Source organism: Crocuta crocuta, unplaced genomic scaffold, assembly GCF_008692635.1.
Source record: "Crocuta crocuta isolate KB4526 unplaced genomic scaffold, BGI_CrCroc_1.0 scaffold31, whole genome shotgun sequence".
NCBI classification, from domain to species: Eukaryota; Metazoa; Chordata; class Mammalia; order Carnivora; family Hyaenidae; genus Crocuta; species Crocuta crocuta.
Genome location: NW_027528362.1, coordinates 1611884 through 1622759, shown reverse-complemented (window position 1 = coordinate 1622759; position 10876 = coordinate 1611884). Strand labels below are relative to the sequence as shown.

General features: G+C 43.0%; 1 protein-coding gene across 3 annotated transcripts in view; it reads right to left on the bottom strand.

Annotated features, from left to right (window-relative positions):
• Positions 1 to 4980, bottom strand: part of MBNL2 (muscleblind like splicing regulator 2) — a 162849-nt gene extending 157869 nt beyond the window's left edge. For 2 of the 3 annotated variants that reach the window (XM_077753868.1, XM_077753867.1), the window contains exon 1: positions 4773 to 4979. The gene's annotated coding sequence lies outside the window, so the exon portion shown is untranslated. Of the gene's footprint in view, positions 1 to 4772 lie in introns of all 3 variants that reach the window. The other variant, XM_077753869.1, reaches the window with a different exon arrangement.
• Positions 4981 to 10876: the final 5896 nt, after the last annotated feature.

Below are 10876 nucleotides of genomic sequence, written 5' to 3'. Positions count from 1 at the left end.
CCTGGATGCTCCTAAACCTTAGAACTGCCCATCTGCCTGCCAAGACTGATAACTAAAAAGACTTCTTTAGGCTCTATGTCTTCAGTCTCCCCACTCGGTTCTCCCCAAACTGAGTCCCTAACCTTGCAGTTTGTCTACACCCAGAAAATACACAGAGATGTTAGAGTAAAAACAACAACAACAACAAAAACCAAAGCAAAAACTTTGTGTTTAGAAGAGCAATTTTTTTTAAATGACTCTGTTTTTAAGGAAAAAAAGGGAAGGTAGTTTAATCCCCCAGGGTCGGGAATCAGGTTTCCTTACTGGGATAGGGATGGCAAGATAATCACATCAGGGGCTCCCAGGTACCCCGAGGCTCTGGAGCATAGGAGAGGGTCTAGGATTTCCTTTTGGTGACTGGCGTTTAAAGGCTTTTTAGATGACGCATCCATATTCCCCAGTCACTTTGGGGCTGAATCTCGGCTTGCTGGGATTGGGTGATGGCTCTCAGCAGCCTAATATTGGGGACTTTCCAGCACATTCTCATAGGTCTATTGTTCATCTTACATCTTTATATGTTATTTAAACAGCATTTATGCTGAGAAAAGTAACAGGTGAGGAAAGTACATACTGACATTTAAAACTCAAAATTCCTTCCCTTATTTTCCCCCTGCCCCGAAACACCAAGAACTATCTGAAACCTATAGTTAATGCCTGATAGTTAATGTGAAATTACCATTCCCCAATACATTTATTATTTACATCTTTAAAACTTACAAGTTTGCACCATTTCTTTCTGCTCCTCATTGTGCACATACACTAAGTCAGGTATTAGGTAATTAGGTAATTCGGTTCTTACCGAATAGCAAAGGCCAGAGAGCCCAAGAGGTGTTTAATAAACACTTGTTGACTGATTGATGGAATATACTGACCTAGCATCTCCTAGACAATGTGCTCTTTGTCAGAGCACTAAGCTAAGTCGGTGGGTCCACTTTTATTACCAAGCGTTTCTCCCACGTCCAGGGGAGCAGGCCAGCTGAAAATTTGTCCACTGGCTTGTGGCTCAGGCTCACAAAAGGAACCCAGGGGCTTTCCCTTTCACACCTGTTTTCACGCTCAGCAACAGAGGAGGGACTTGCCTCAGCTAAACAAGGCTGGGCGGTTCAAAGCACAGACAGACCTGACGCAGACCCAGCCTTGACGCTGCCCTGGACTCCTCACTATGAATGTTATCACAGCTGCAGCCCACAGTTTGCACCCGTTAAAAAACAAAACATAAGAAACAACTGAGCTGAGTAAAAAAATAGGAGAGAAACACAGTACTGTAACTAATTTAAAAGCCCAGCTAAGTCTTCCTGCCTCGCTCTTCCATTCTTCCGAGAGAAACCAGAGCATGAAACAGCAAGTCCCTGGCTCCACACGGCCATGCGCAACTCCGCCCATCCGATTCAGTTGACCATTCCAGAAAGGACGCCTGGGCGCATGACCCCTTGGCTTCTCTCTGCAGCCCCCTTCCTCTCTTTCCTTGCTAGGACCTTCGGGCAGACTTTGTGAAAGGAGCTAAGTCCCTGACCCTGCTCCTCTCTGCCCCATGGGGTTCCGGGCTCACCTGGCCTGACTCTGGAGCTAGGCTTCGCCTTGACTTTGCTACTGGATGGCGCTGATGGTTCACACTCTCCACCTTGCTCTAATGCCCCTCGCCTCCACTGCCCCTGCTCTCTAGATTTCTCTGCCTGATATGACATGCTAACTGTTTCTGACTCTGCCAGCCCCCAGATGCAGCTGTATCTAGAGACATTAAAGGCCCCCAAACTACGTTTTCAACAACCAACATTCCCTGCAGTTTTACTACCTTTCATCAATCGGCATCCTTTACCCCTTGCAATGTTACCAATCTGCTCCTACACTGACGATATGTTTTGTCATTTTGGAAAATGTAAACGACTCAATATGCCTCGTTCCCCCATCTTCTCTCATGATCGGTAAGAAAGTGCAAGAGGAAAGGGAGAGGAAGTGCCTGAGAGACTGAGCCTAGTCAGTCTGCCATCAGGAATTCTCTTAAACTCAAATCTAAATGCTCTTCTCCCAATTCTTGCTCGGAATCTTGAGTGCCTGATCTTGAATTTTGATGGCGCTCCCCGAGCGCGGGACTGGCTGGTGGCCATGTGATATTGATTTGTTTTCGCCATAGCAACAGCAAATTAAAACAACTAGCAGAGAGGAGGCAGGCCGGTAACCGGTAAAGCTACATAACCGGTATATTTTGCAAGCATATTTTCCTCCTTTGCTCTCATTTTCTTTCTTATTCCTTCTACTCTCGCAAATTTAATGCAAAGTCAAAGCAAAAAACAGCACTACATGCTTTGGGCACTACGAGGTCTGTGTCTGAAATAGTCTGGTTGGCACAGCTTCTGGTATATTATACGAGATCGATGGGGAAAATGCAAACAGCAATGCTCTGATTTCCTTGGAAATTTTGTTTGTTGTCTTAAGGATAAATAGCCCGAGAAAACTGACATGAGCACACAGTCGAGTGTAGGTTTCTGGAAATATGACTATTTATCTTAATACTCTCAGGCATTTGCCAATTGTTTCATTAATACAGAGGTTTTATCCCTTTGTACTTTAAATAGCTCATTGTAGCAAGAGACAAATGACTTTTTTTTTTTGGTACAAGGTCAAGGCCTCTCAAGATGCTAGACTTATGAGAGAAAGTGTAGCAAGCATTACTCAGTGCTATGAAGAGAGAGAGAAACGGAGGTGGGTGCCTGCTTAGGGCTACACAAGCAGCTGGAAAGGGAATGTAAACTAGGACCGGGAACTCCCGAGAACTCCAGTCTATTCCGATGGAAATTCTCTCTTCAAAGGCTCCCTATTAAACGCTACCTTCCCCTGATCGCTAAGACCAAGGTTACCACCTGTGACACGGATTAACAGCCCGCAGTCCTGGACTTTCCCTTCCTCCAGCCCATCTGCACGGGGGCATGGTGCTCTTTATATCAAAGCAGCCGTTCCCACCATCACGGCCAGCCACGAACTTGGTGGCATAACCTTGGTCGTACATCGTGGCTCCGGGGGAACCGGGAATGAGGCCACAGGCACTGTCCACCCAGGTGGCAGTACTGGGCTGTGCCAGGCGAAGTTGGGCCAGAAGCAAAGCCCGTGCTCCGCTCCCCACAGCTTTTGGCCAGCACAGCCAGAACCCTGCAGAGGACTTCCTCGGACCCGCCCGACGCGAGGCAGGTAGAAGATGCCATATTTACGCTGGAGGTGGGTTTAGGGGTTAGCAAAGGACGGGCTAAAATATGAAGACATAACTCAAGACCTGCCAGGGGAGAGTCAGAATGTTCCTGGCCAGGACATAAAGCAATATTCCCCTCCACGAGCCTGAATAAAAGAACACACAGCAGAAATAGTTGGGGGATGACGTCAGAAGTTCTGGGCTAGTGTCCTGCACTTCTCCTTGAAAGTAAAAACAGTGGGTCTAGAAGAATCTACGTGGCATTGCCCTTATTTAAATGAATACTGAACTGCTCCTAGCTGAAGAAACTTCATCGTATTTAAAGATTATAAGCCTGCCCTCCTTTTTAAATTTTATTTTACGTTATTAGCTCCCAAATGCACATATTCCTAAATTCACAGATTGTCTTCCCACTTAACCTTTGTCTTTTAGAAGGACAGTAATGTTTCCCGAAGAACATTCACGGCGGTAGTGGTTAGGCAAGTCAGATTTTTTTCTTCGCTTCAGTGCTTGCTAACTATTCTAAAAATGTTACACATTTATTGTAAACACATGCTTCCGAGGCCTAACAAAAAAGCACAGTTTCCTCATGCCTGGCAGAAATTTAAAACGGAAAAGGGCAGAAAGAATTCTTTCACAAATATATCATTTCCTTCTCTTGGGCCAAGTGTGTTAAAAATAAATCTCCATCATTTCTCCCTGCTGCTTCTCGGCAAGAAAGTTGATATGGTTCGGCATAGTGAAGACAGGCTTTAAAAGCTAGCTTGCCCTCATTAAATTATTCTGCTGGCTGTGTGTTCTCATTAAAAATGCATAAAGATCAGATAATTGCAGTAAGCATTATTAACCCAGCTTTACTTTTGAATATAATGGTTCCACTTTTAAGGTGGAGACAAAGGTTCAGACGTGCCAGAAAAAGAAATGTAAACATTGAACTACAGTATCGAAAACTTGTCAGAAAGCTACCTCTTGCTGACTGTTTTTTTTTTTTTTTTAAAAAGGAAATGTGCTTTTGAATCTCAAAGCCGTGGCATTACAGGGCTAGGTGGGTCCCTAATTTCTAACAAACAGACGAATTTTTGGCGAAACATCCAACCGATGGTTATTCACTACGAAGTTTTCCTCGTCTTCCTAATTACAAGTCCGTTTCCGAATAACAGGATCGATGTAAACTTTATTTATTCGCGAGAGAACTGGGGCAGGAATGAAATTGTTCTCGAACAAGAAAATAAGAACGCTCCCAGGAAGTCGAACGGTTTTTGCGGAGGAATAAAATGGATCTATTCTTTGAAATAAAAACTCGTTTTATGCCTCACCCCAGTCAGGCGGCATAGATTCAAGCTTTTGCCGTTTCTTTTTTTTTTTTTTCCCCCTCAAATCAAAATGTTACGTAAAACTCCAGGGTCCCCGGCAAGTATTGCATTTGAATTAGTGGAATCCGGTTTCCCTGGCTTCCCTGAGCAACACACATGGAATGCAGCATATACTGCAGCAAACTCTTTAAACATTCAAAAAAAAAAAAAAAAACGGGGGTGGGGGGTGATTCTCTTACCTTGTTTAGCTCTGCCTCTTTTTCCCTTTTACAGTAACCCCGGGAACAGCTGGCGGAATCGAGCGGCCGAGGCTTCTCCGCTGCATCACGAGGCAGAAATTTCCATGTAAATAGTCCTCATTCCCTATGTATTGTACTCGGAGAGCCGTCTGCCGTATCTGGAAAATTTTGCCTTCAGATGATGAAGCAAAGACAGTCTAAACTCTGTTGCTGTAAAGCTGCAGCCCTCCCTCCCCGCAAGCCCCGCCCAGCCGCGGGCAGCCAATCGGCGCGCAGCTCGTCAGCCCCGCTCGGCCGAAGCCGGCTCCCATAGGATGAGTGACACAGCAACACGGCGCTCGCGGTGTGTGAAAACAGTGCATCCATACTGATGAAAGAGGAATTTCCCTCTCAGAAGAAAGCAATCACAGCACCGAGACAAAGTGGCACATAATTGGCAGAGCCGAGAGAGGGGTAGCTGGAGAAAACACCCTCGAAGACAGCCAGCCCGGAGCCTGGGGCTGCGCCGTAAACACTTCCGCCCATACCAACTCCGCAGATGCAAACAGAAAACCCCAGGTCGTGCAGGAAGCTGAAGTCCTTCTCCCATTTGACAAAGCGTTTTTTTTTTTTTTTTTTTTAAAGGAAAAACAATTCAGGGTCTGCCATGGAAATGAATACCTGACAGGGAGGGCAATTTACAGCTGATTTCTATTAGTGAGGGAGAATGTGCGAGCCCGAGTGCATATTCAAAATCAAAACATGCTTAACCCCCTTGCACACAGTTTTCCTGTAGAACATCTGCTACTGCGGTGGTTAATTACTGTGGCTCGTACAGCTTTCATCTAAGTTTTCCAGCCACTGGGGTCTTCAATTAGGGAATTCCGAACAATAAAATTGATACCTGCACATTACCCCCTTTGTCTTGCTGGCAAGGCCCCCTGAGATGAGTAGGTGTGCTTTGACCTAATCCTAAGGTACCTCAGGTACCATCTGATAAATACCGCTCCTTGGTCCATATCGTCATCAATGAAGCAGTGACTGCAGGAAGATGTTCACAGGTGGACACATGGCACACGATCCAAGGGGCACCATCGGGCGCCACTCCCCAGAGGTTGTCCAGAAAGGCCAAGGTTCCCTGAGATGATGCAGGAAAAGAGAAACAGAAAGGTTAGTATGGGTTATTTATTCCGCCCCCCCCCCCAACAGTACTCCTGCATGCTCTGAAAAAACCCATATGGCATTTGGAAGACACAAAAAGAAGCATACATTTTCCTTCCACTTACACACAACATTTTGAATTTAAAAAATGAAGCGTCATGATTCCAAGACCAAACCAAAGCCGGAACAAAGCCCCATTCATCTGAAAGGTTGAACCAACGCACTATTGTTTATAAGCAACTGTTCTGTGCATCTGTAATGAACTACCAGTTGGGGTGGGATGTAATGGTTTCCTTTGATTTTGCTCACTGCAGTTTAAAAACACAACGTTTCCTGTGATTTCGAGGCTAGTTCTTCAATAGAATATCACACTTTATTCCCCTCGGGTTTTATACTTACAATTATAATTACAACAGTTTTCATCCCAGTGTAAATCCATCACGTATAACTTTTAGGTTTCAGTCTACTATAATCTTTTTCCGAAAATTTAAATAATCTCTATGGTCAAACAGGTAGAAAATTATTTCTAGCTATTGGTAGACTCAATATTATACTGTGTGCAAATGGACAACCCTAGGTTGACCAGTCTCCTTTTTTCCCATCTCCCTGATTCTGACTCTGAAACCACCAGTCCCTTCATTTCATTCCTGAAATTTGAGTCATCTTTGACTCATTCTCATACTCTCATTCAATGAAATGAGGTCTTGTTGATGTTTCCTCCTGGCTAGTGAGGAGCTCTGATCTGATACCTGAAAAATACAAATGCTAGTAAGCTGGCTTCTGGGACTCCTACCTCCCCGTGTTCAAGATGCTCTGTTGCCAGACTGGTTTTCCTATCACATAAAGTCATGTTCCGTTCATATTCAATGCCTACTTTCTTAAAATCCAAATTACAGACTTCCGACGTTCTTCATAATCTGGCCCCCTCTTCCTAATTCAACTTTTTCTACGCTATTTTCCTAAGTGAACTTCCTGATAGAGTCATGCTCATTTCTCCGAGACCTGGCTCCCATCCCCAGACCTGACTCCCGAGGGCTTCACTTAACAAACTCTTGTCCAACCTTCAGACCTCAGCTTGCATCCTTGTTTGTCTGTTATGGCTTCTCTGTTCACAATGTCTTCTCTGACGTTCTTCTCCTTTGAATGCATTCTGCACTGTTCATTTTACCAGACCACTAAACCCCTAATGATGAGCTGATCCCCCCACCTCAGAAGGCAAGGTTTGCATAGTATATCAAGATAATGTACTTAAATCATCTATACAGTGCCTGGTATATGATAAATGTTCACTAAATAACGGCTGCTCTTACTGTTACTTCTACATTTTCATCATATCTAGTGAGATGCCATGAGTAAACTTGCTGCTTTCATGATTCCTATCCCAAGAATTGGTATCATATCCATCCAATTGCATAAGCCAAAAACCTGGTGGTCGTTTTGATCCTCTCTTCCCAGCCACCATAAGAAAGCCATTATCAAAGCCTGTTGGGTTCAGCACTAAATATTTAGAAATGTTTCACTTCACTCCATCTCTACCAATGCAGGTGTGTCCAAGCTTTCAGTGTCTTTCGCCATGACTACTGAAACAGGCTCTTAACTGGCCTCCTACATATTTTCTTGACCTCTTCCGGGACTTTCCTACACATCAGTAAAAATAAGAATTCAAAAGTAGAATTCTGATTATTCTACATTCTTCTTTCTACTCAAAATCTTTGCTATGGACTGAACTGTGTCTCCCTCAAATTCCTGTGTTGAATCCCTAAGCCCCCAGTGCGATGGTATTTGGAGAGGAGGTCTTTGGGAGACCATTAGGTCATGAGGGTGGAGCTCTCATGATGGAATTAGTGCCCTTATAAGATGAGACATCAGGGAGAGAGAGCTTCTCTCTCTCTCTCTCTCTCTCTCTCTCTCTCACCCAAGTGACAACATGGCCAGAAGGCAGCCATCTGAAAGCCTGGAAGCAGACCCCGACATACGGCTTGCTGATTTCAGACTCTGGCCTCCAGAACCCTGAGAAAGCACATTTCTGTTGTTTAAGCCACTCAGTCTACGTGGTATTTTGTTATGGCAGCTTGGGCTTGGGAACAAGACACAAGTTCTCAACGTGGCCTACAAGGTCCCGTGATATCCAGCCCTGACACACCTCCCTGGCCTAATCAGAAGCCTTTTCTTCAGGGAACTCTTCCTTGACCCCCAAGATGAGTTTAGGTCCCACCTGTTGTTTTCTCTCACAGCCTGTGCGCTCTAGAGTGGTGCTTCTCAAATTTAATGTGCATGCAAATCCCCCAGGATCTTGTTAAAATTCTCTCTCAGTAGTTCTTGGGTGGATACTGAGATTCTGCTTTGCTAACAAGGTCCCAGGTGATGCTGATGCTTCTGGTCCATGGACTACTCTTTGAGTAGCAAGATTTTATAGATGTTGTTTACTTTATAGCCCTTTTATAGGGTGTGGAGGCACATTTATTTGGTTAATTATTTAAGGTCTACTTGACCAGCTTGTCAGCATCAGAAGTTACTATTGTTTCTCTAGCATCTAATCTAGTATGTGCCTGGCACATGGCGGGAGGTGCTCAGTAATGCGTATGTGTTTTGAATTAGTGAATTGATCAGTACAACATACTGCAGATCTAAGCTGGACTTTTCTTTCTTTTTCCTTTTCTCCTGTTCCTCCTGTTCTTCCTCTGTTCCCCTCACCCTTCTTCTTCTCTTCCTCCTTCTGTCTGTAACTCAATATTGGAAGCCTTGAAACTCTGCAAAGAAAATTAATGTTTATTGACGTCATGATATACTAAGTAGAAAGGAGATGGTTGAGAAACCAAATAGAACAGGTGTCAAGAACTTGTGAACTATGTCAAAGTGAAGAAGGTGGACAGAGGACTCAAAACAATACACATTTGTCCAACAGAAGTGATCAATTATTTCCTTCAAGTTGATGAATTCAAGATGTATAACTCTGTCCCTTTCTCTTGACCTCTAGGTCCAATTCGTCACTTGAATGTACCAGAGATAACTCATTTTCACCTTGTCCCTCACTAAAGTCATTTTTTTATTCTATTGAAGTACATTTCTCTTATGTTTCCCACTTCAATGAATGGAGCCACCATCTTTGATGCCCACCTCTGTCTCAACATCAACATCCAAATACTCCCACATTCTATAAGTTCTTATCACTTTGAATCCATCCATGCCTCCCCAGTTTCACTGCTGTGTCCCTAATTCAAGTCCTCATCTTCTTCTGTCTGCTCTTCACTTCTCTGCCTCCAATCTTGGCCCTCATTTATCATGCCATTATCTATGTTAAATCACTGAGGGGCTCCCTGTTATCTTCAGGATGAATCCCTTGCCTAATTCTTGAATATATTCTCTCACCATTCCTCTTGAATTCACTTCCTTCCTACTTAATACCCAGCACTAATTACTAAACTAGTTTTGTCCGTAAAATATGATATGCCCTTTCTAATTTACAGCCTGGATTTCTTCTGCATGAAACATGTCTGAATCCTTTCCTATCCATCTGTCATCTTTCCATCCATTATACTCAAAATAACACGTCGTCTCTTCCGGGAAGACTTCCCTGAACACCATGGCTTCCTTGGCCCCTTGACATTGTATTAATGATAGCAATCATCATGATCAATTGTAAATATGATTTGTTTGTTTATGTACCTCACTAGTTTCTGTAAGAGAAGATACCACATCTTTCTTGTTCATCAGTTTATCTCCAAGATCTAGAACATGCAGTGATATAGTAGCAGACACTAAATTGTTGTTGAATGGTTAAATGGATAAACTTAAAAATAACACTAGTAATAAAATGACAAAGAGAAATACAAGGCTCAAACAAAAAATTGATAGTGAAGGCATAGGAACAATGGGCATAGTCTATTTATGTATGTATGTATGTATGTATTTATTTATTTATTTATTTATAAAAAGAAAGTTAGGCTAGAGAAAGGAGAGGAGAAATAATACAAAAGCCAAAAGGCACAGTGCAGCTATGAGATCGCTCCCTTTGTTGGATGTCCCAAAGTTAGCAAGCTCATAGGCAAGAGGAAAATTATCTCTGACGATGTTCAAAACGAAGGTGATTTCCAGAGAAACGAAATCTTCATTTGAGTGGAAAAGGATAGGTGTCTTAGAACAGATGGAAGTGTTGACTTTCTAGAAGAGATGGCTAGAAAGGAGGAGAAGCTTGTTTATTGCAAGGAGTGAGACAGGAAGGCACAGTGCAGATGGGCCTGGTCTGTGACAATTTAGTCTCAGGGCTCATTTCTCTCTCAGAATAATCTCTCAGTATACTGTTTCTAGCCTACACATGTCTACATAGTCCTTTAATATAGACTGTTTTTTATTTTTCTCTGGCTGTTCTATGTATAAACCTTACCGCAGGTCCCTTGAGGGCAGAGACCATCATGCATTCAAGTCTTTTCGTATCCTCCACAGTGTCTCATATGGAGCAGTGCTGAATTAATTTTGGTTGATGGATTTTACGGGAGAAATTTTGCATACTTTAGAAAAGATCGGTAGTTTTTTGTTTGTTTGTTTTAATGTGCAAATTGTTGAAAATGCAGCAGGGAATAGAAACATTGGTTTTATAATTGCCAGAAGAAAGTTATAGTGTTTGCCATTGAATTTATCACAAGAAAGATCAACTAATTCCTAAATTATCTCCATCAGTCCAGGAGCAGAAGACTCTGGGAAAAATCAAGACTATCATTTCTGGGTTAAGGAAAATAGAAAATAATTGCATAAAGCATGTAAATGAAGTGATGTGAGAAAACTTTTGCATAAAACATGGCACATAATAAATTCTTAATATATGCTAGCTATTACTATTACTACTACTATTTTTGTCATCATCATTCTTAGGTCCTAGAATTCTGGTGATATTTCACTGAAGAGTGATGATGTCAAAAAAAAAAAATCCCTAGAGGGGTGCCTGGGTGGCTCAGTCGGTTGGGCAG